At 39.8% G+C, this 25,347-nt stretch overlaps 1 protein-coding gene across 2 annotated transcripts in view; it reads right to left on the bottom strand.

Moving 5' to 3' along the window:
- Positions 1 to 25,347, bottom strand: part of Zhx3 (zinc fingers and homeoboxes 3) — a 116,768-nt gene that overhangs the window by 41,912 nt on the left and 49,509 nt on the right. For both annotated transcript variants that reach the window (XM_005362990.2, XM_013352169.2), the window contains exon 2: positions 22,455 to 22,575. The gene's annotated coding sequence lies outside the window, so the exon portion shown is untranslated. The remainder of the gene's footprint in view (positions 1 to 22,454; positions 22,576 to 25,347) is intronic.

Below are 25,347 nucleotides of genomic sequence, written 5' to 3'. Positions count from 1 at the left end.
GGGAGGAGTGGGAGGCTGGGAGGAGGCGGAAATTTTTTTTCTCAATTAAAAATAAATAAATAAAAAAGAATAAGATTTTTGAAAATTGACTCAAACACTAAAAACAAAACCTCAATTGTTTCAAACTATTGTTATTTCAGACAATCCTTTCCATGGGTACTTCTGTGTAAATATATGTATCTGTCACTTATTTCAAATAAAAAGTTTTAGGGTTACTGGATATTTAGCTCAATGCCAAGATATATGGTAGATGCAGGAAGAATTCAAAGCTAACAAAGTACCTGTCTTCAAGCAGAACAACCACTAAACAAAATCACTGTATGCCCTTCACCAACTTCCTTATATTTGTTTTCTCATTTGACTTGAACCTTACAATAATGCCAGGAATTAAATATCAACACAACTTTATATAATGGGATGCTAAGGCTTCAACAGCTAAGTAACTTAGATTGCTGGTACTCAAAACCCAGATTCCAAAGCTTACATGTTTAACTCACAGCACAGTACTTTTGGCTGACAAGAAGAGAAAAACAAATATCCTATAGTAATAAATAGTACAAGAAAGTATATTTCAGTAAAGAAGTAAGTCCTGAGATGTAGCATCTATTCTGGAAAGTCAAAGAGGCAAATAGGGTGAGGAGGTACTCCATGTGTTTCTAGTAGTCATGTGACCCCTGTTGATGCTAATGCCTAACCATCAGGCATATCTGTCTCTAAACTGTGACCCTAAAAAAAGATACTGATAAAGTTGAAGATAAATATTTCATATGCTTTAAGGCATTTTCAAAGTTCTTTTTAAAGAATCAGTTCTTCCTCTCATATGCATAGACTTCCTCTCTGTTCTAAAGATATAGCCACCCCCAATGGGGTTAACTTTGAAATTCTCTGAATAAATGCTAGATGGGATTTAAATGTTTATATGATTGTTACAGCCCCTTTCCTAAGAGTATATGAAAATGGTGTTTGACTATGTTATCAATTGTCACTAGCCTACTAATGGTATAGAAAAAGGTAATTTATTATAATATTTGTCTGGATAAAAGGCAATACCATCCCGTCTATAACCTGTGTCTCTCTCATGCCTCAGCAATTTCACAAAACAATTGACTTTGGTCTAACTTCAGGCCAATACAGACTTCCTATCCTTTAGGATGTGTTTCTAGTGTCTTAGTATTCCAAGAAAGGAAAACTGTTTCTTTTTTTTTTTTTTTTTGGTTTTTCAAGACAGGGTTTCTCTGTGGTTTTGGAGCCTGTCCTGGAACTAGCTCTTGTAGACCAGGCTGGTCTCGAACTCACAGAGATCCACCTGTCTCTGCCTCCCGAGTGCTGGGATTAAAGGCGTGCGCCACCACAGCCCGGCAGGAAAACTGTTTCTACAAGAAATGGCAAGCTGAGTGTAGTGGCTTAAGCACTTAAGTGTAGGAGGCAGTATACTGCTAGAGGCTTGAGACCACCCTGGGATCCTTAAGATTCTGTCATAAAACAAAACATTAGTCACATAGGGGTGGGTGTCCCATGCTTCCATGGAGTAAGAAAAAGCACTAACATTTTGTTTTAATTGTTCATCTATTTATTTTTTATCACAGCTGCAGCCTTCCCCCATCCTCCCCTCCCAGTCCTTATCTCCCATTCCCACCCCACCCACCAATCCCCTCCTCTTCCATCTCCATCAACACTAACACTTTTTAGTATTTCTATAGCAAAGGGGATCGCGCTCATTAGGTTGACTATTTGGTAGCTACCTGGAATCAAGGTCACTACTACTAGACAATAACAAACAGTGACATTTTCTGTGTCTGTTAATTATCTACTATCTGGAACCTGGCTTCATTTTCCAGTTCTATAACACATTTGAATGTGATAGGCTCATTGCTAATGTCTTTTCATAGTCTCAAACAACAATCTCAGGAAGCCAACATTGTCACTGTCTTCCTATGTGGAATCTAAAGGTCAGGGAAGATATGAGCTATGAATCCTTTGCTCTTTCCTCAATATGCCCCTTACTCTTCTGATGCCAAGGTTTGGGCCCTTGGAATATTTTTGTTTTTTATATATAAACATTATATAACAACAGCATATTGGATTTGGTGGACAATAATCCGCATTCCAATCAAGCTATTATTCTGCTCTCAAAAGAACAAGTCCTTGTGAGGGGCTATCAAAGCAACAGTGAGAAAGGTTGCAATGAGTGGACAAGGCAGGTAGAAACCTAAGGGAGGACCCACTCTGACTAGGTAAGGAATGAGGGAAGCCTTAATGGAGGTGAGGCCATCCAGGGAAAGGAGCAGCTACTGAGGTTAGAAATCTCCTTAATGTGACAGAGGCAGGCAGGATGAAACAAGAAACTCCGAGTCAGAGCTTCTCAACCCTGTTACTAATGAAAATTAGCAACAGTAAGTTCTACATCTGGGAGTAGGGTGCTGTACTGTACACTATAGTGTATGTCATCACATCCCTGATCTCTACCCATTAGAATCCAGGTAGTTGCAACCAATCACGGTTTGAGACTCTCCCAAATGCCCCAAGGGCATGATTATTTCTTTAGGAAAAGATGTATCAGATAAGGGGTGGCAGAATGGGGATGGTCTGGGCAGGTGAAGAGTGAGGAGAGGCCTAGGGTTAGAAGGGCAAACAAATGCTGCTGCAAGAGTTCTCCCTCACCAAGGGCCTCCAGAGTGGACTCCGACAGTATGGAAGCACACAGAGCCTCAGGAGGAACCCAATATATACCTACTCAAGGTGACTCTACAATTAGGCAGCCTAGCAAAATCAAATCCTCTCTTTTGTCTTTTGAGTAAAGGGATATAAGAAAAGAAGACATGGTAATGCTGCAGGAAGAGTCAAGAGCCTGGGACTCGTACACCTATTTGGGAAATTTGAAGGTACCAGGATTAGGATTATTGACTTAGGATATGCTTATGAGAATGATCCACACTTATCTTCTCAGGCTAGCTCCTTTCTCCCATCTCTCGTCCTTAGCCCAGAAACAGCAGAAAAGGAGTGTGGATACATACTCCTGGGAGGCAGAAAGGAAAAAGGAGGAAGAAGGAGAAGATGAGAGAATTTTGAGGTGCTAAATATATAATGATGGAGTTCATGAATGGGACTATATTTCTCAGCAAAAAAAAAAAAGGCATGGGCTGGAAAGATGGCTCAGAGGTTAAGAGCATTGCCCGCTCTTCCAAAGGTCCTGAGTTCAATGCCCAGCAACCACATGGTGGCTTACAACCATCTGTAATGGGGTCTGGTGCCCTCTTCTGGCCTGCAGACATACACACAGACAGAATATTGTATACATAATAAATAAATAAATAAATAAATAAATAAATAAATAAAAAAAAAAGAAAAAAGGCAGAACTGGGACAAAGGTTGAGAAAAGGTAAATGAGGAGAAATGAACATTTGCAAATGCTCACCAAGTAGCAATATGGGGAAGGCACATTACATGAGTCACTACATCTAGTGTTGACACTATCACTTAATACCCAAACATGGAACAGACATTAACAGGTTTTCATCGCAGAAGTACAAAGAAGCAAATGTGCAAATTAAGGGGCCCCACAGTATGACCAGTCTTCCAAGCTTGTTTAGTGGATTTCTCTTTGCTGTGTCTTTTCACTCCAGTACACCACAAGCCTTTTGCGCCACATGAACTGGCACTGCTTGTGTACAGGTCTGTAAGCTGCTGTGAACTAGAGTGTCAGGCTGCAGTTGGGGTTCCTTGTTTCCAGTGTTCTCTTATGCACTAAGCCTCACAGCTATCAAGAAAGCAAATGAGAGTTAACACTGAGGTAGACAAAGGACCACGGAGGCCCAGCTGTCTGAATTTACAGCAGTACTAATGAGCACTTGCTTACATAACTGCCTCTCCTGCTATGCTCATTGGCCACTAGAGGAAAGCGGAGTTGGCTTTCCACTCCTGAGCTATATATAATCCAGACTTTGAACAGGAGACTATGCTACAGCTACAGCTCTGCCACATTAAATATTAAAATTCCCCTTAAAGACCCAACATTTTTACCAGTGACGCCATACAGGCTGAGTACTGAGATATCTAAGTTTAGATACCTTACCCACATTTTTATCCTGACAACATTCATTATCTCTTATTCCACTGTGACAAACAAGCAAAAGAAATTGGGAAGGGGTATGCTGAGCCTTGATGCTAGAACTGAGAGTCTCCAGTCCCAAATGGCTGTACTTCACATGGAATAGATAACTAGTTTTAAGGAAACCAGGTTTGCTTTTGCCTTTTTACTGTCTATCTCCTAGGATCTAACCCTGGAATCTATGTCATCATGACTGAAGGAATAATGAAGCAAACAGAAAACTATTTATTTGTCTTGGGGCTGACAAAAGCTGAGCTCTACAGAATAATCCCCCCTTTTAAGATACAGTTACCTGAAAACTGTTTTTCTGAACCCTCTCAGAGCATGTATTTATTAAACAGTGATCCCACACCCTTTCTATTCATGTTAGTCTTAGATGGTTCTTCAGGTTCTGAAGGCCAAAGTGTGTTGTTTTCATAAATCGTTACACATACTCTGAACATTAAAACTTACAAATTTTAGGGCTGGTGAGATGGTTTAGTGGGTAAGAGTGCTTGCCACCAAGTCTGATGACCTGAGTTTGATAACACATGGTGGAAGGAGAAAACCAACTGGACAGTGGTCTGCTAACCTGAACACTCACTGTGACACACATACTCATATACAAAGCAAAATAAAATATAAAATTCAGTCTATCAGTAACATTCATGTTTTGTCAGTTCGATTGGGCCTTTCCCCAAAGCAATTCTTAAACAAGGGTGAGATTTCAAGAAATAAAATCACGCTGTTTTATATTATAATATTTAAGAATAAAAAGCAGATAGTCTAAATGTTTCTTATATTAGCATTAATGCTAGCATCTAAGTATTACTAGATGACTATTTATAGGTGCAAACTCTCAGAAAGAATGTATACAGCGGGACATTTTGAAGCAAGCCTGTAAGTACGGCACTGGGGAAGCAAAAGCAGAGGCAAGAGAATCACTGAAAGTTTGGGGTCAGCATGGTCAACATATGAAGTTCCAGGTTAGCCAGGAGCATAGCTCTGTCTCAAATATATATATTGAGACTTGTTCAACACTGGGCTGCTCAGCTGTATCTAGTCCCATCCAAGAGTGGGCATGCCACTATATTTGGAGTCAGATAAAACTGAGTTCCAACTCTGACTCGGCTGCTTCCTTATACAGGCCACTTGGGTTTGGGGGAAGTATTGAAACTCCCAAATCCCAATTTTCATTGGTACAATATATAAGTGTAAACGTCATATAGTTCACTACATTAGATATGACAGTGTATGTGAGTCACTGACAGCATGTTGTTAGCCCAGGAGACTTCCTGTCTCCTGTTTCCTCCCTGTACTCCTTCTCCACCAAGGTCAGCCCTAAGCAATGTCCTCTTGTTCTTGTCTGCTGCAGAGACTTCAGGGATCTACACTACATGCCCTGTCCTCCCCATGAAGTTCTTTATGTCACAACCATATCTGCCTTCCCAGAATGTAGCTCACTGTCTCTAGTGACTCCATGCAGAGATCATTTCAGCCTGGCATCATGGTCTTTACTTAGTTTGGTCCAACCTAACATTTCTAGTCTAGTAAGCACAAACCTACTTTTTCTCACCCAACTCTGCCCCAAACCAATCTCCAACTTCTGGCATTTTACAACTCTACTACCTATAGGAGAAAATCTAGGTTGTCACATGCTATGACAGTGATGCATAGTGCACAGTCCCTAGCCATTTCCAGCTTCACTCCCTTCCCTACTTACTTCATCAGATCCACGAGTAATTCTATAGTACCCCAAATCCCAGATTGTGTCATTACTCCCAAACTTTAAATCCACTCCTATTTGACCAGAAACTTTTTTTGGAGGGGGGGGGAGTTTCGAGACAGGGTTTCTCTGTGGCTTTGGAGCCTGTCCTGGAACTAGCTCTGTAGACCAGGCTGGTCTCGAACTCACAGGGATCTGCCTGCCTCTGCCTCCCGAGTGCTGGGATTAAAGGCGTGAGCCACCACCGCCCGGCCAGAAACTTTTTTTAAAGGAAGAAAACTTCTTGAGTATACTCCAGGGAACAACAGGCTAGGCAATAACCAGAGCTACTCCAGAACCTTCCCACTAGCCATCTGGCAAACTCCTAAACAGTCTCCAAACCTTATTCAAATGCCCTTATTTCTATCGTCCACTATGTGAAATACTGGGATTTGTGTGTTTTCTGTTACCACCACACCTGCCTCACAGTTGTGTAAGCATGTATCATGTTTTCTTCTAATTCACTGGCTGCCATCAATGTCTTCTCTCAAGGATGGGCTACATCAGCCTTGCAAGATGTAGTCAGTCATGGAATGCCTGTATGCTGAGCAGAAGCTGCTCCCACCCTGACAGGCAGATCAGATGAAATGTAGGGGAACATGCCATACACAGTCTGAGGGGACAGTGGAACAGCAAAAGAGAATTCCACTATACTCCTGTTTAAATAGTTAGAATGTTATGTCCACCAGAGCACAGGAAGAAAATCCTTTTCATATAGTAGTCCCAACTCACTCTAGAAAGTCAATTACATTTACATAAAATCAGTGAAGCCCAAAAGCATGTTTCTCTCCCCAAAACCTCATTCTCTTATGAGTCCTTTGCTCTGTGGAATGAACATGGTCCTGCCGATGCCAGTTTATGGCTGTGTTTTTCTGCTCACTGAACTGGCTCATTCCTTCAAGAGAACAAACTGTTCTGCGCTGAAGCAGGAATTGGCTGGGTTCTAACAAAAAGATCCCCCCCCCAATGTTTTTGCAAAAGACCCAAGTCAATTTATAGCCAAGTAACAAAAGGTCAGAAAGGTTAGTTAAGCAATGGGCGTAATTCCTGTGTGTCACAGCCAATAAAGGAAATGGGTGGGAATAAATAGTATGCAATTCTAACCTGAAATCGCCTGTACAAAACTACTATTGTAAACTACATAAAATGGTTCCTGACTTCCAATGTTAGCAATTTCTGATTTTTCAAAGGCGCATTTACAGTGGAAGAACTGAGATGACCTCAAATCCCTCATTTGAAAGAAAAGAATGTAAAAAACACATTTATAAAAAATTGTTTTTCAGTGCATAAATTTAAATGTACATAAAAAATTAAATATCTTAAGTTAACTGATGGATACAATTTGCATGGTTGAATTTAAAATAAAATTCCTGTCAAAAGGGAGATGACATTGATCAAAAAGCTAAGAAAAGCCCCTACAAAACTAACAGTTTATCTGTCTTAACTTTCAACTCTCACATGTATTATTCATCAAGAGTAAAAACAAGGAAGGGCTGCTTTTAAAGCAGACATGAAAAACACAAACAGCCAAGCAAGGGGAAGACAGATAAAAAGTTTTCCATGTGCCTGTGGAGTAAGAAATCTTTTCAGATCCCGAGGCTACTGCAAAGCCTCCCCAAGAAGCCCCCTGCCCTCTTTATGAAGCTTAAAATTGTAACCATTCAAAATAATCATATTATCCAAAAGGTGAATGGCCAAACAGAACAGTGTCATGAGCCAGACAACACGGATAAGCCCATGAGCTCACATCTTACCTACCTCCTCTACAGTACAATGGGAGCAACACAAGAGTCAATTGAAGGAAGTTGAAAAGACAGAGGAAGGAAGGTGAATGGTTAAGAACCCAGAAACAACACACCGCTGCGCATGTTATGAGAACCCTCCATCATACAACAGAAAAAGGTGGCAGGTTCAAAGTTTCCCAATCTCCAACCTAGCAACAGAAGGCAGCCCAAGACTAAATGGGAGCTCTACTTACAATGCCAAGCCAACACCAACTAGCAGGATACTTCAGGACCAGCTGACAATAAATTAGTTTAGGGAAATACCCTCACCTTCTCTACAGGGTCCCCCAAAGGTACCCTTCTTCCCAGTGGGACAGAAACCTCTTCTCTCCTACATACAGGCACCAGGCAGCATGGCCTTGGGAAACTTCTTACTTAAGATTTCCCCAGCAACACCACAGGAGCTAAGCAAACCAAAGAGTTTGCAATCCACTGGGACTGCTAAACCTAAACAGGGTGACTTAACAGCAGACTTAAATAGGACTCATATCAATGTTATAGGAAAAACTGTTTAAAACAGTGAAAATCACTGGTCATAACCAAAACCAGGAAAATCACAACCTGAATGCGAAAATATAATCAACTGATACCAAAGCAGCCATTGGAAAAACATCTCAGCATGCAATTATAAGAGCTCCTTCTCTTTCTGACAAGACCTCACACAAGTTGTTTTCTGAGCTCCATTTATGTGCCATGGCATGCAAAGCTTTCCCTTTAAATAAACACAGGATATAAAAACCTCACTATAAACAAACACTGACTTCTACTTCATGATATGCATAGAAATACTCGGGAGGGGATGAATCAAAAACACAATGGTTAAATGGTTGAAAAAAAACGGGGTGAGAAGTACATAAGAAGATATAATAACAGGTGAGACACAGCAGTAGATACATGGTTTCTCACCATTGTATTCTTTTTACAATGAGTTTGAAAGTTTTAATAGTAAGATGTTAGAAAAAGATTATACTGAAAAATATAGAAGGTGCTCAATACACCTTACTTTACCTCTTATAGCTTTTCCTTTAGCTTTCATGCATTTACTCATTCATCTATGAAATCATACTAGGCCATACTGGAACATTGCCTAGCACAAAGTTGCTCAACTCCAACCCCTCTGAACTTCAGTTTCCTCACCTACAGAATGACTGTATGTACCTCATGGTGAGAATGGGTGAGGTGATATATAACACAACCCAGCGCCTGGAACATAAGCAATATTCCATAAACACTACTGTTGGTATGGGTCACACAGTGGAGACCATGGGCACTACCACACACATTTCAAGCAGTGCTTAAAAGATCTGTATCCCAACTTCGAACCTGGCTTCCAAATCCAACCCTTTTGTGGCTTTGGGCAAAATCTTTAACCTTTCTGTGCCTCATTTCCTCATCTGTGAAACAAGAGTATGTGCTACTTTCACAGCATTATTATGATAAACAATAATAAATGTAAAGTGTTTAGGTGATGGCTAGAATGCTAAACACTGATGTTAACAAAGTCTGGGCACCAGAGGACAGAAAGATGAATTGTAAACATCTCAGTCACGTCAGGATAGGAGATGGCCATGTCAGTTAGTCATGGTTTTATTGGTCAGCCTATGGTGTGTGCTCCAGGAGAGTCACTACACTAGGTTTGGAAAACCCAAGGGAGAGGCATATGGGTAAAGAAGGCCAGAGTCAGAAATGGTGGCCACACCTGTAATCCTAACACTGCAGAAGTAGAAGCATGAGTTCAAGATCAGCCTAGGCTATACAGTGAGTTTGAGGCCAAAGATGGTTACATGAAACTATGTTTTAAAAACCCCAAAGATGGGGGGTCAGTAAAAGAGCCAAAGAAGACTTCACAGGGAAGATGGTGACTAGAGAACCGGGACTTGCAGGATGGCATGACAATGGCTGTTAGAACCTCACAAGCCAAGGCGGGCTATCAGATTCACTGCTGAGAAGAGGCATGGGTCAAAGCTCAACTGATTAACTGATGAGCTTTGCCCTGAAAAACTAACTGGAAGAATGACCATTCATTCAAACACTCTGATGTGGGATTTCCCTCTGTATGCTGTGATTACCATTAATGAATAAAGAAACTGCTTTGGACCTATAGCCGGGCAGGACTGAGGTAGGCAGGGAAGATGGACCTGAATGCTGGGAGAAAGGAGGCGGAGTCAGAGAGAAGCCATGTAACCCCACCGGAGCCAGATGGAACTTTAGCCAGTAAGCCACAGCCACGTGGCAATACACAGATTAATAGAAGTGGGTTAAATTAATATGTAAGAGTTAGCCATTAAGAAGCTAGAGCTAATGGGCCAAGCAGTGATTTAATTAATACAGTTTCTGTGTGATTATTTCAGAGGTCTGGGTGGCCAGGAAACGAACAAGCAGCCAAGCGGCCTCCTTCAATAACACTTCACGGAACTGCAAACTATGTCAACCAGTAATGGAGTCTTAAATTTTCTTCCTGCTTCAGCTTCTAAAGTGTGTAGTGCTGGGATTACAGAATGGGTTTTCATGCCTGGCACTGACTGTATCCTTGATTTAGAAAAAGTAACAAAATATTCATCAGTATGGCTATAGGATAGGATCATTTCAGGTTCCCTATCCTCAGCTGCCCCAGGAACTAACTGGGGACCTCGCCTTGGGCACCTGGAAGCCCCTCTAGGTCCAAGTCTCTTTCCAACCCTAAGATGGCTTCCTTAATTAAGATATGTGCTTCCCTGCTCCCCTATCCAACCTTCCTGTATCCCAATCATCCCGTTGCCCCAAGTTCTCCCCATCCTACCCTTCTCACTTTTTTCTCCCCATCTCCCCTTACCCCCCTCCCACCCCACCCTTAAGATCCCGATTTTTTGCCTGGCAATCTTGTCTACTTCCCCTACCCAGGAGGATAGCTATATGTTTTTCTTTGGGTTCACCTTCTTATTTAGCTTCTTTAGGATATCAAAATATAGACTCACTGACCTTTATTTGTGGATAGAAACCAATTATGAGTGAGTACATCCCATGTTCATCTTTTTGGGTCTGGGTTACCTCACTCAGGATAGTATTTTCTATTTCCATCCATTTGCATGCCAAATTTGAGAAGTCATTGTTTTTTACTGCAGCATAGTACTCTAATGTGTATATATTCCACACTTTCTTCATCCATTCTTCCATTGAAGGACATCTAGGTTGTTTCCAGGTTCTAGCTATTACAAATAATGCTGAATATTTTGCATATCACCATAGAACCTTCATCTGGCGATGGATGGAGATAGAGACAGAGACCCACACTGGAACACTGGACTGAGCTCCCAAAGTCCCAATGAGGAACAGAAGGAGGGAGAAGATGAGCAAGGAAGTCAGGACCAAGAGGGGTGCACCCACCCACGGAGACAGTGGGGCTGATCTATTGGGAGATCACCAAGGCCAGCTGGATTGTGACTGAAAAAGCAGGGGATAAAACCGGACTCTCTGAATATGGCTGACAATGAGGGCTGCTGAGAAGCCAAGGACAATGGCACTGGGTTTTGATCCTACTTCTTGTTCTGGCTTTGTGGGGGCCTAGCCAGTTTGGATGTTCACCTTCCTAGACCAGGATGGAGGGGGGAGGACTTTGGACTTTCCACAGGGCAGGGAACCCTGACTGCTCTTCAGACTTGAGAGGGAGGGGGAGAGAAGTGGGGGGAGGGCGGGAGGAGTGGGAGGCTGGGAGGAGGCAGAAATTTTTTTTCTCAATAAAAAAAATAAATATATAAAAAAAATAGAAAAAGTAACAATTTCTAATATCCATGTTTTATAACTCAAGATATGAGGACATAGCTTTACTAGATGAAAAGGTCCAGAAGACTCCAACTGAAGGGCCCAGGAACAGGCTATTAGTGCTATGGAATCGGGTTGGCAGTGCTACTCTAGTTGGTTCACTGCTTTGAGTGAGGTCACAGCTTGGAATCTGACCCAGGAGATTTAATCCAGGAAGAAAGAAATGTTCACACAGCAACAGGGAGAAGCTGGCTCCCTCTGGATGCTGTCAGCTGGCCACACTGCCTCTTAGAGCTTGCTGGACCTTAGTAAACACATTTTGATTGTCATATGCACTGAGCAAATCCACTAATAACATCATAGTCTGAAGGGAGCAGTAAGGATAAGGGTTGGTTTTATGATCAAAGGACCAAATGCGGCTTCAAAATTATACAACTCAGGGAACTCACCAAGGCCAGCTGGCCTGGGTCTGAAAAAGCATGGGATAAAACCGGACTTGCTGAACATAGCGGACAATGAGGACTACTGAGAACTCAAGAACAATGGCAATGGGTTTTTGATCCTACTGCACGTACTGACTTTGGGGGAGCCTAGGCAGTTTGGATGCTCACCTTACTAAACCTGGATGGAGGTGGGTGGTCCTTGGACTTCCCACAGGTCAAGGAACCCTGATTGTTCTTCGAGCTGATGAGGGAGGGGGACTTAATGGGGGAGGGGGAGGGAAATGGGAGGTGGTGGCGGGGAGGAGGCAGAAATCCTTAATAAATAAATAAATTTTTAAAAAATTATATAACTCAGACTATACATGAAAGGATCTTTACAACGTTCCTAGAAGGAAGTTAAAACAATAGTTCATTTTAGTATTAAATAAAAAACACATTTATAGCCATCCAAGGCACTTCTAAGGAAGGCAGATGAGCTGGCTGATGCAAGTTAGAAGGAACAATTTCATTGCTTGTGAACCTCATGAGGACAGGACTATGAAGAGTTTACTTGCTGCTGTATTAACAGTACCTAACACAGTGCCCGGCACTGCTCACAAAACACCAATTCAACCAAGTATGTCTAATTCAGCTTTGTTAAGTCCAGATTCTTTTCTTTTAGTTCACCAAGAGATTAATCAACTCACAACTAGGTAGGGAAGAACTGGCTAAACACCAAGTAAACTCGAGGGAAACAAAGTAGACCCCTCAACTATGAGAGGAGATATGATTTCTTGGAGCCTCATTGTTATGTCACTTACCCAGAACCTCTGGGAAACAGAATTTCTGCTAGGTTGCTGCCTCAGAAACAAATTCAAAACGCCTTAAGATCTTCAACCTGTATATCTAGTACGCTCAACTTTACACAAGCCAGAATGTCTGCCCTGGGTCTGACTTTTCTCTTCTCATGGATAAACCAGATAGATCCCTCTCCTCCAAATCCAAGACTCTACACAGACTCCTAGGCTGCTGTCCTTCTAGACCATGACGTAAATATTTTATAGACCCCTGGCTTTTCAGATTTTTCTATATATAATGATTTAGTTTAGTTATTTCCCAACAGCAAAGGAGGGACTTCATAAGATCCCAGAAGACGGTGTCTTGTCACTTCTGCATGGATGTGCTCCAGTTTTCAAGTCATCTTGATCTCAGCAGCAAACACAATATTCAGAGAATTTCATGAAGCTGAAAGAGATCTTGGGACTCATGGTTCTGTGTAAGTGTGGTTTGGAAATTTTTTCTATTAAGTGCATTATCTTATAATGACTAAGTTCATGATCATTTTGCTCCATAAAACATTCAGAGATATCTCTTATCAGCATGGCTTTTCACTACTATACCCTTTAAAAGGGTCTAGAAAATGAGGTGTGTTAGAAAATGAGCCCAGAGGCAAGACCATGGAAAGTTACTGGTAGCATCTACTAAGTCACTGACAAGGATTCAATCCTAAACTTTCTTTCCTATTCTTTAGCCAGTTTCTACTAAGGACCAAACAGGTCCTCTAACCTCATAATAGATTTTCACTTAAAAGATAAAGGAGACAGAGAAAGATACAGAACTTTTATTTAAAAAAAAAATCTTACATAGGCTTTTTTCTAAACTTTTTTTGATCAAATTTTAGGCTTTTTGAAAAATTACAGCAATAGTTCCATTTCCATACATTCCTGATGTAGCCTCCCCAATGTTAGTATCTAATATAGTATAGTATTTTTAACAGAGCCCAAACAATAATACTAGAATAATACTAAACCAAAACCATATTCAAAAGATACCAGCTTTTCCTGCCAATATCCTTTTTCTGTCCCAGATACCTTCTCAGAATCCCAAGATATTTAGTTATTTCTCTTTAGTCTTCTGAAGTACTTGACAACTCCATTTATTTCCTTGTCATCCATATTCTTGACACTTAAAAAACTTATCCATCAGTTATTCTGTTGGCTATTTCCTTGATTTGGGTGCAGCTGCTTGTTTTCATACTGTTATACTGTTACAATTACACATTTTGGACAACATCCATAGCAATGATATTGGGTCTGTCTTAGTGTCTATCATGGGGTAGATTATTTGACATATTACTGGTAATCTGGCCTTGACCACTTGGTCAAGCTAATTTCTTGTCTATACATGTCCACCTTTCGTTATAGTACACATGTTGAGGTAGCTTTTGAAACTATGAAAACTGCTAAAGGTCTTTACAGGATGACAAGAAAATAAATGGGGGACACATTCCCAGTGTGCTCCCGCCCTTCTACTTGTGGGTTTGAGATGTGAGTTCTCAGTTGTTGCTACTATCATATCTTTGCTCCACCATCATGGACTCTTAACCCTCTGAAACCATAAGCCCAAATAAACACTTTTTTTAATGAGTTGCCTTGGTCATTGTGTTTTATCAATGCAATAGAAAAGTAACAAAGACAACAACCATCTGGAATATTATAAAAATTAAAGCTAATAAAGTAAAAAGACTAAAATAAGATCAACACACAAATTTTGTGGATAGTTAAAAATAGTAATTAATTTTCTTGTCATTTTGAGAAAATAGTTGACATAAGGAACTTTTTAGTTCATTTATTTTGGCTTGAGTTTGAGAAGAAACAATTTATCATGGCAGCAGGAGTAAGAAGGGACTTTGTGTTCAGTCAGGAAGTAGAGAGAGAAATCCTAGTGCTCATCTCTCTTCCTCCTTCTCACAAGACTTTTATTCACTTTAGAGCCCCATTACAAGGGACAACGCTATCTACACTCAGGGTGGACCTTCCATTTCCAGTTAGTCTGGAACTAACGTCACACATCCACACCTCCTCACAGAGATGTGTTTCCTAGACACTTCCAAATCCAGTCAAGCTGACATGAAGATTAGCCCTCCCCAAAATGTTGTCTGCATATGAAAGAGCTAGAACTTTTTTTTTTTAATTTGGAAGAGCTACCCTTCATACATACATACAACTTTGCATACATACCCTGGAGAATAGAAATAATTTTATGGCTTATTTTTAAGGAACATCAGCTTAACACTGAGATAGGGCAGGTGAGGTCACACAGTAGACATCTCCATCTCCAGACGCTACATTCTCCATCTCCAGACGCTACATTCTCCATCTCCAGACGCTACATTCTCCATCTCCAGACGCTACATTCTCCATCTCCAGACGCTACATTTCGCCAAAGCTAAAAACTGTTCACTACCAAACTCCTTAAAAATGTAAAAGAACATTACCTGGTAGCCTATTTTTCATTCATCAAAAAATGATTCAATGGTCTATGAATATATTGCTTATTTGTATGGGCCAAATGACAATCAAGAAGAGTTACTCTCTCTTACTGTTTCTCCCTTGAAAAGCTAAATTAAGAGTGGTGTAGCACATGGCATACTAAGACATCATTGATTCTAAGTACTTTTTCCACAGTACCTCTTTTAACCCTTATCACAGCCTGTTGGTAGTCAATACTCTTATTGTCTCCAGGTTAACAGGTGAGCAAACTGAGACACATAGTAATTAATAACTTGCCTTTTAGTCATAGCCAAGATTTTAACCTGGGCAGTTTGATTCTAGAGTCTGGCTCTTAGCACTACTGCCTCCTGTTGTTAGAGAACTGTTTTCTAGAGGAAAGTCACAATGAGTGAAATAAAGTTCTGGAGAAAACAGAATTGAACAAGTCTGAAATGGCAAAAGAACTTCAAGAAGTAGAAAGAGCTAAAAGAAGAAACCAGAAGAAGCCCCCAGGGGCTTATATGTAATTAGCAATCAAAAGAGTCACCACAGAATGTCTATAGCCTAGAAACACCTGAAAACACAATATAGAAAGAAAGCAAAACAAAGACTTTCAAGTAAACAAGTTAAATAAGCAGATGGCGCAAAAGGATCAGCCCCTTATTTTTATAATATCTAAAGTCTAAAGACAAGACTATCTAAGAGATACAGACCTCACAGGGTTTAAAAACCTGAACAAATCAGAACACCTCTCATTGTGAAGAGAATACAGCTGTCATATGTGAACAATCAACCATGAAGCCACAGTCTCCCAGACTAGGTACCACCAAGCTGTTACCAGGGCCTCACTGAATCTAGGACAGAATGGTTTGGGTGCTGTGTGGGAACTAAGTATGCAGGCATAGCTTTTAGTTTTCTGAGAACCCAGTAGCTTAAGTGTGTCCTTTTTCTATTATCTCTTAACCACTGCCCCTTGTAGGCAACCATCTCTTCCACACCATTTCTTTGCTTCTAGCAGAAAAGAAAAAAAAGACTTGGCATTGCAATCCCACTAGCCCCTAGCTTGCCCTAGAGCCTTAGTATCTGGCTCACAAAGAATAGTAATAATTTCCATGCACAGGGCTCTAGAGGAGATCAAGAAAGCCATCTGAAGAGCCTTAGCCACTACATGCTGGACATTAAAGTGATCATTATGTTTTTATTTCCTACACACAGAGTTTTACCTTTTTCAAAAGCTTTTATTTTCTGCCTACATGTTGAAGGGGCTCATACCTACAATTATGAAAGCACATTCTCCTAAAAGAAAGTGAGGACCACACCTTATTTCCAGCCCCTGCTGGTCCATTTTAGCTTCTAGGTATTCCCGTAGACATGAGCAAGTTTGAAAATAAATCCTCTTTTGTCTATCTCCAAATTTGTTTGTCCTCTCCTCATACAGTCGATCCCAGTTGGTCAACAGTTCTACCATTGCCTCCTACAAAACTAATAAACAAAACGTCTTTGATGACATCCTTTAATTCCCTACAGAGACACTAGTGTTTGTAGATTCTACCTCCAACAATCTATCTTCTCCATCCACATTGTGGTTCCTTACACCAATAACCCTTGCCTCTCTTCTAGTGACAACCACAATTGCTTAGTTAACTGTAACTCCAGTTCCGGGAGTTCTGCCATCATCACACAGACATGCATTCAGGAAAAACATCAATACATACAGAATAAATAGTGTTTTTTTTAAAAAAGAAAAGGTACAAGATGCTTAAAGGTGCTTTTAAAAAAGGTGCTAAAAACATGAGTATACACAGTCATAAAAAATAGCTTAAAATGGCAGCTCACAACTGTCTGAAAATGCAGTTCCATGAGATCTGACACCTTCACACCAATGAACATAATAAAGTTAAATTAAAAAAAGTAATTAAAAAAATAGCTTAAAAATAATAAAGTTTTTTAAAGAAAGAGTAAAGCAATGTCAAAAAATATAAGCCATGTAAGGATGGAAAATACTACAACACAGGGAATTTGGATCTTATATGGTGCTTTGTTAATTTTGAATTTCTTTAATGCTAAGAAACAAAGAACAATGGCTTCTGAGACATTAGGTTATGAAAGGGACTGCTAAATTAAACCAGCTTTATTAAATTAAACCAGCTTATATACTTTAGAAATGTCTGTCTTCAGAATGGAAGTCAGAAAATGTGTTGTGTTGGGGGAGAGGCTATGGTTTAGTTTCCAAAGGAAACAAAAAGTTGTGTATTCATTCAAAATTAACAAAGATAAGATTTGACTAGGGGAGACTGCCTAAGGATCTTAGCTACAGACATGAGGGGAAAAGCCAAGAAACTCTACAGGACAGATGACGTGTATGCTAATCCCTCAACAAGGGAATAATAGCTCTGAGACTGGATAGGACATGATAACTCTTGTTGGTTACAGAGGCCTCATGGCTTATTATATCACAGTTTATATATGCAATTCAAATGGACTTGACAGATGCCTTTTACCACCTCAAACACAGAACAGAAAAATCATCTTCAGCTGTCTTGTGCACACCACATATTCCATATTTGTGTTAATACAGATGTTACCTTTAAAAGTTTATGTTTTCAGGGAAAAAAAAGGACCAGATGCCAAAAGACAAATATCCCAGCTGATCCAGCCTCTCAGAATGCCTCTGTTTCAGTTTCCTCAAAATTCTGCATCCACAACAACTTTAAAGCTGCTAGCTGAGATGGTCCAGCCTCACAGATTATTCCAGCTAAAACTTCAGATCAGCTCTACACTTTCCCATCACACAGAGACGAAACATAAACAATTAATGCAGCTAGCTCTCCCAGGACTTGACCATTGTCCCAATTTTCTAAGGGTCCCCTAGAGATACCGTCACCCCTAGACAACAGGAAGAAGTCTAGAGAACACAATGTCCACATTCTCAAGAGGTAGGCTGGATGGGTTTTGGTCATTCAATTGATTATACATGTTTATTACTGTTTAGGGGAGTTGGCTGTAAGTTGTTGTTGGTCATGGTTAGGGAGAAAGCAAAAGAGAGTCAGGGATCTCTTTCTGAAGGGAAAAGGGAGGAATAGTATAGAAATAATAGGGAAAAGGGCAGATTATTGAATCTACTTTTAAACTAAAAAAGCCATTATTAGTCTCAAATGTTTTACATTGGTATGGATTTTTATATATTGATACAAATTTAATGTTATTTTGTTTTAACATACTGTATGTATGTATAATTTCTACTCTTATTAAGGTAGTATGCCTATGTATCTCATTTTAAAATATAATATAAAGTTCTTGTCCTTAAAGGCTATTATTAAAAATGGTTTAAGATAATTAAAAAGCATAGGTTAGTAGTTAGTCATCTAAAACTATCAAATTTGTGCCATATTAGGTATGTTTTCAAGGTTAAACAGAGATATATATTAGATAGGTAGATGGTCTTCAGACACTTCAAAGAACTACATAATATGGCATTTAAGATGTTTTAATAAAAGTATAAGACTTTTCATGACAGTGAGACATGTCTGCTTCTGGCAGCATCAATTTATTTCAAAAAAGAATGGCAGGCAACAAAAAAACCTCAATATGGGGTTTATTTTCATTACTAACCACTGGGCAAGAAACTGCCCTTGCCTCAACTTCTGACAGTATGCTGTTCAAATCGGTCAAGTAGGACACAAAAGAAGGTGATTGCCAGACGGTGCCAAGACAAGGTAGGATAGTCCTTTGAAATTCCTGCTTCACAAAAAAGTCTGTCAGATATTCTAGGCCTGTAGGCCAAAGACAGATGCCCCAATGTTGCAGAGGAACCTTGGGTGACTGTTCCAGCAGTCAGATGTCTCTGTCATTTCTATGGTTTTGGAAGCTGATTGCTCTAAATTTCCAGTTTACTCAGATAATATAACCTTCTCTGGTCTTTGATGGGGTTGAAAACTAGACAGTTATAGCTACAGTTTTCCTATATACAAATGACAAAAGGGCCAAGAAAGAAATCAGGGAAACAATACCCTTCACAATAGCCACAAATAATAAAAAATATCTTAGGATAACTCTAATCAAGCAAGTGAAAGACCTGTATTACAAGAACTTGAAGTCTCTGAAGAAGGAAATTGGAAAATATATCAGAAGATGGAAAGATCTCCCATGATCATGGATGGGTAGGGCTGACATAGTAAAAATGGCCATCCTACCAAATGCAAACTACAGATTCAATTCAATCTCCATCAAAATTCCAACACAATTCTTTACAGACCTTGAAAGAACAATACTCAACTTCACATGAAAAAAAAAAACCAAAAAACTCAGGATACGTTAAAAAAAAATCAATATAATAAAAGAACTTCTGGAGGCATCACCATCCCTGATTTAAAGCTCTACTACAGAGCTGTAGTAACAAAAAACACATGGCATTGGCATAAAAACAGACACATTGATCAATGAAATTGAAGTCCTAGATGTAAATTGACACACCTATGAATCCCTGATTTTGATAAAGAAGCCAGAAATATACAATGGAAAAAAGAAAGCATCTTCAACAAACAGTGCTGGTCAAACTGGATGGTGGTGTATAGAAGAATACAAATAGATCCATTTCTATCACCCTGAACAAAACTCAAGTTCAAGTGTGCTGTAGGAAACTCTTCAGCCAGTAGCCTTTAAGTTACCCACGCATTTGGGCTTGGCTTTTTATAAACACCTATGTAAAGTGCTAGCTCCCCCTCTCTTCTTCTGGCTGCTGGATTCGCTTGCAGAGGACTGTGATCTGTGAGTCTACCCCTGAATAACTAACCCTTTATTATCCTCATTTCTGAGCTAGTGTGGGATTTCTTTTTAGTGTCTGTCTTCACAAGTGAATCAAAATCCTCAACATAAAACCAGATACACTGATTAAAGGTGGCTCACACCTTTAATCCCAGCACTTGGGAGACAGAGGCAGGAGGATTTCTCTGAGTTTGAGGCCAGCTTGATCTACAAGAGCTAGTTCCAGGTTCCAAAGGTGCAAAGAAACCCTGTCTTGAAAATCAAAAAAGTAAAATCAACCAACCAACCAAACAAACAACAGATACACTGAACCTCACAGAAGAGAAAATAGGGAATAGCCTTGAGCACAAAGGAGACAACTTCCTGAATAGTACACCAATAGCACAGGCACTAGAATCACAATTAATAAATGGAAACTGCTGAAACTAAAAAGTTTCTGTAAGGCAAAGGACACTGTCATTAGAACAAAACAGCAGCCTACAGAATGGGAAGCTATTTTCACCAACTCCACATCTGACAGAGGGCTAATATCCTATATTTTTTTTCAAGAAACTATACATCAACAAACTAAATAATCCAATTTAAAAATGGGCTACAGATCTAAAAACAGAATTCTCAACAGAGGAATCTCAACTGGCCAAAGAACACTTAAATGTCCAACATCCTTAGTCATCAGAGAAATATAAATCAAAATGGCTTTCAGATTCCATCTTATACCTGTCATCTTATACTTTGATGGCTAAGATCAAAAACACAAGTGACAGTTCATGCTGGCAAGGATGTGGAGCAAGGGGAACACCCTTCATTGCTGGTGGGAGTGCAAACTTGTACAGCCACTTTGGAAATTAATATGGTGGCTGCTCAGAAAATTGGGAATTTATCTACCTCAAGACCCCGCTGTACTACTCCTGGGCATATACCTAAAGGATGCTCAATTATACCACAAGGACACTTACTCAACTATATCTAAAGCTGTTTTATTCCTAATAGCCAGAAACTGAAAATAACCTAGATGTCCCGAAATTTAAAAAAAAAAAAGAGGGGCTGGAGAGATGGCTCAGTGGTTAAGAGCATTGCCTGCTCTTCCAAAGGTCCTGAGTTCAATTCCCAGCAACCACATGGTGGCTCACAACCATCTGTAATGAGGTCTGGTGCCCTCTTCTGGCCTGCAGGAATACACACAGACAGAACATTGTATACATAATAAATAAATAATTATTTAGAAAGAAAGAAAGAAAGAAAGAAAGAAAGAAAGAAAGAAAGAAAGAAAGAAAGAAAGAAAGAAAATGTTCATTTATACTACGGCAGTTGTTAAAAATAATGGTATCATGAAATTTACAGGCAAGTGGATAAAATAAGAGAAAAAAATCACCCTGAGTGAGGTAACCCAAATCCAGAAAGACAAACATAATATGTGCTCACTTGTAAGTAGATATTAGCTATAAAGTAAAAGATAACAATGCTACAATCCACAAACCTAGAGAGGTTAAGTAATGAGGGCTTATGGGTGATGTAAGGATCTCTCTGGGAAGGAGAAACAGAACAGATGTTCATGGTAGACACAGGTGGGATTGGGAACAGGAGGGATCAGGTGAGGTGGGAGAAAATACTGGTAGAAACAACTGGAATTGGGAGAGCATTTTAGGGGCAAGGTAGAAACCTAGTGCAAGGAAAACTCCATGGAATCTATCAGAGTAACACTAGCCAAGACTCCTAGTAATGGGGGGCACAGAGCCTGATCTGGCCATCTTCTGTAACCAGGCAAGGCTTCAAGTGGAGATATTGGAACACCAGCTGAGCCACAAAACCTTTGACCTATACTTTGTCCTGCCTGCAGAGTGTTCTGGGACCAGAGCCTAGCAGAATCATCATAAAAGAGACCAGAGTAACTTCATGCAGCAACTGATGGGAGCAGATGCAGAGTCCCACCCCCAAATATTAGGAGGAGCTTGGGGAGTTCTGCAAAGGACAGGGAGGAAAGATCAGAGGAACCAGAGGATCAGGGACACCACAAGAACAGGGCCCATAGAATCAAATGATCAGGACTCATGGGAACCAGTAGGGTCTGACTTAGGTCCTCTGCATATATGTTATGGCTGAGCAGTTTGTTGTTCTTGTGGGATTCCTAATAGTGGGAGCAAGAGTTGTCTCTGACTCTTGCCTGCCTGTGGGCCCCTTTTACCCCTACTGGGTTGCCACATCCAGTTTTGATGCGATGGTATGTGTCTGATCTTATTCTAGCTTGTTATGCTGTGTTTGGCTGATGTCCCTTGAAGACTTGTACTTTTCTGTGGGGAATGGGAGTGGGGTGAGGGTGGAGCTGGAGCAGAGGGGAGATGGGAGGGAAAGACTTGGGGGAGGGGAGTGAGTGGAAACTGCAGTCAAAATGTAATATATAACAGAAAAAAATTTTTCAAACTAAAAATAAAAAAACAACCAATAGCTTGGAGGGAGGGGGAGACTAAAGCTACATGAAACCACCACTGCTATCACCCCACCATAAAATAAAACTTTTAATTAAGAAAAAGTTTAACATAATAAAAACTAAATATGGCTATAACAACTCAGGCATTACAGTCTTGTAATCGACACAATAAGGATTTTGTTAAAATATAGACATACTTCTTGTCCTTGGGAAAAACATTTTCTCACTTCATCATCCTCTCTAGGTTCCCCTTCACTTTCTGCAGTGCTGTGGCATCTTTAAAGAGTCATTTATTGCTTCTGCCGTTGCAATTCAGTCCTGTAAAAGAAGTATCACACCATCACCTCATGAGAAAAGAAATCACATTTTAGGAAGCCCAGTTATCTAGTCTTGTTAATCCTTCCTAATTCATTTTCACAGCTCTACACATATACTAGGCATGCAAAGAAAAGTGAGGAGATTTACAGCTACAAGTACTTCCTGGGCACTGATGTGAGCTCTGCTCTCTTAGAGCAGAGGCTAGAGCATGCGAACACGTTAGTGATCTCAGTCATCAACACAAGGTGATTCATATAAATCTCTGCATCTCCCTGTCCAGTTAAGCTTCAGGTGGCATGGCAGCAATACTGCATCAGCTGATTAGCATGTGGCTTGACAACTTCCAGGATGCAAGCCCAAGGATGTGCTACTTGTTATGTTCTTCCTCAAAGCCCAGGGTTTTCTGGTATAGACTAGAAACACATGAATGCATACATGCCTTCGTATGCATTCTAGGTTAAGCAACTATTTTCTATTTCTCCTCCCCTCTGATCCATGTATCTACATCACTCCATTTTGCCCAGGAGCATTTCAACAAAATCCACCAAAGTGCTTTATGAGGTCTTAAAATTACTTAGAAAAGCCTTTAAAAAAAAAGTTCTCTTGAGTTCTATACTCCTTTACCAAAATATTCCCCTCTGTTAAAATACCAATTAGCAGTGAAATGAACCCAAAGTGAGAATACTAGTAGAAGGACTTGAAATTTCCTGCAGTCACACCTTGCTGCATTACCGGGGACCAGGACTGTGAACCTCTGTGACTATGAATATGTTTGACCCTCCCAAACAAATAACTAACCAAAGTAGCTACGAGTTATTACCAGCATTCTTTCATCCTTAACATGCACATATGCCTTTCCCACTGCATCAAGCCTTGTTCACAGAGCTTCATCTATGTTAGTATATAAAATCTTTACCATGACCTTAGTATGAAAATTCTATCGTTCTGATTACCCAGATGATGAAACTCAGGTACAGAGAAGTTGAATAAATTATTCAAGCCATGTAGTGTGTGCTATGTCACTTTTCATAGGCATATCTTTCTAAGAAATTTTAATTTTCCAGTAAGTTAAAAGTTTCATCCCTTTTAACTTTTTTTTTTAAAGATTCATTTATTTATTTATTGTGTACACAGTGTTTGGCCTCCTTGTATGCCTGCAGGCCAGAAGAGGGCACCAGATCTCGTTACAGATGGTTGTGAGCCACCATGTGGTTGCTGGGAATTGAACTCAGGACCTCCAGAAGATCAGCCAGTGCTCTTAACCTCTGAGCCATCTCTCCAGCCCCCCTTTTAACTTTTGTTTTCTTGCTCTGCTGGTATGTTTTCTTAAAGCAGCTGTCATCAGATTTTTTTTTCTTAATTTACAATTTATTAAAAACCTAATTGATAATTCTCTAACTTTTTCTTATTTTAAAAACTTATCCTATGAGCATCAGAAAAAATCTAGGGGCTGGAGAGATGGCTCAGGGACTAAGAGCACTGGCTACTCCTAGAGATGTCCTGGGTTCAGTTCTCAGAACCCACATGGCAGCTCACAGCCATCTGTAGTTCCTGTTCCAAGGGATACAGCATCTGCTCCTATGGGCATCAGGCACACATGTGGTACACAGACATACATGCAGGCAGACAAGACATTCACACATAAAATAAAAGTAAGTAATTTAAAAGAGAAAAAAAAGAAAATCTAATGATATGAAAACCAGAAGCAATTATTATCTTAAGCTATTATACTCACCTCTCTGACTTATTCAATTTATTTTAGCATTTTGTTATGTTTACCAAAGCCCCTAACTTTAAAGTCACAAAATAAGCAAGACATTTCTTTACTCCAGTTCAGCTGTCTGGGACACAATGCTTTTCGTGTAAGAAGCTGCCAGCTTGGTTCATTACAGACCAAATGAATATTGTTTGCTTCATAGCTCTAGAATCTTAGAATCTGGATGCTGTATTTGAGTCATAAAACGCATCAGGTGGAGTACACAAGACATTAATGTAAATACATCTAAAAAGGCAAGGACTCAAAAAATATAACAGTGACTATGGGTCAGAAGCCACTGACGTATTAATGAAGAAAAGCTGCATGACTGACACAGATCTGTTTCTGTGTAAGAAGCTCTTCTCACCCTCAGCTCCACCTGACTTGACAGAATGCAACTTAAAATCTAGCCTTCAAAAACTCGAAGCAGGTGGAAGATAAAGAAATCAATGTGTTTAAATTGTGCATAAACTCTATTTAAAAGAATTGAAAACAGGCTTTCTTATTCCCAACACCAATTCTACTGGTAACAAAAAGCACTCACAATGGTTGTAAAGTAAAACAAACATTTCTACCAGTGTAGCACAGAAAGAGTCACAAAAACATCACTGCAACTTCATTTCTTACTAAGTCTTTAAGAATTTCTATATATTTTCATAAAATCAAAATTTGCTGCATCTCCAAACAATACAAAATTGTTTTAGACATCCCTTTCCAAGTTAAATAAAGATGATCAATGTCAGACCAGACTACATTTTAAATCACTCAGTCCAGGGTAGAAGCTTTCCAAAGTTAAGAAAATAAAACTGATATATCAAAACTACATTCCTTAATTGTTGTTATAGGAAGAAACACACTTGGGACCATCTGTCTTTGAGATTAACCACCCACAACTAAAGAAAATGCCCCAAAGGAGCACTACTACAAAATTCACATGGATTCCAACAGTCACAAGGTAACTATGACAGCAAAGCCATAGTATTTGTGAGATCACAGGAAGTATATGACATAATTAT

This window comes from Microtus ochrogaster, linkage group LG8, assembly GCF_000317375.1.
Source record: "Microtus ochrogaster isolate Prairie Vole_2 linkage group LG8, MicOch1.0, whole genome shotgun sequence".
Lineage (NCBI taxonomy): Eukaryota > Metazoa > Chordata > Mammalia > Rodentia > Cricetidae > Microtus > Microtus ochrogaster.
The sequence above is the reverse complement of the archived record's forward strand: the minus strand, read 5'-3'. Positions and strand labels throughout refer to the sequence as shown.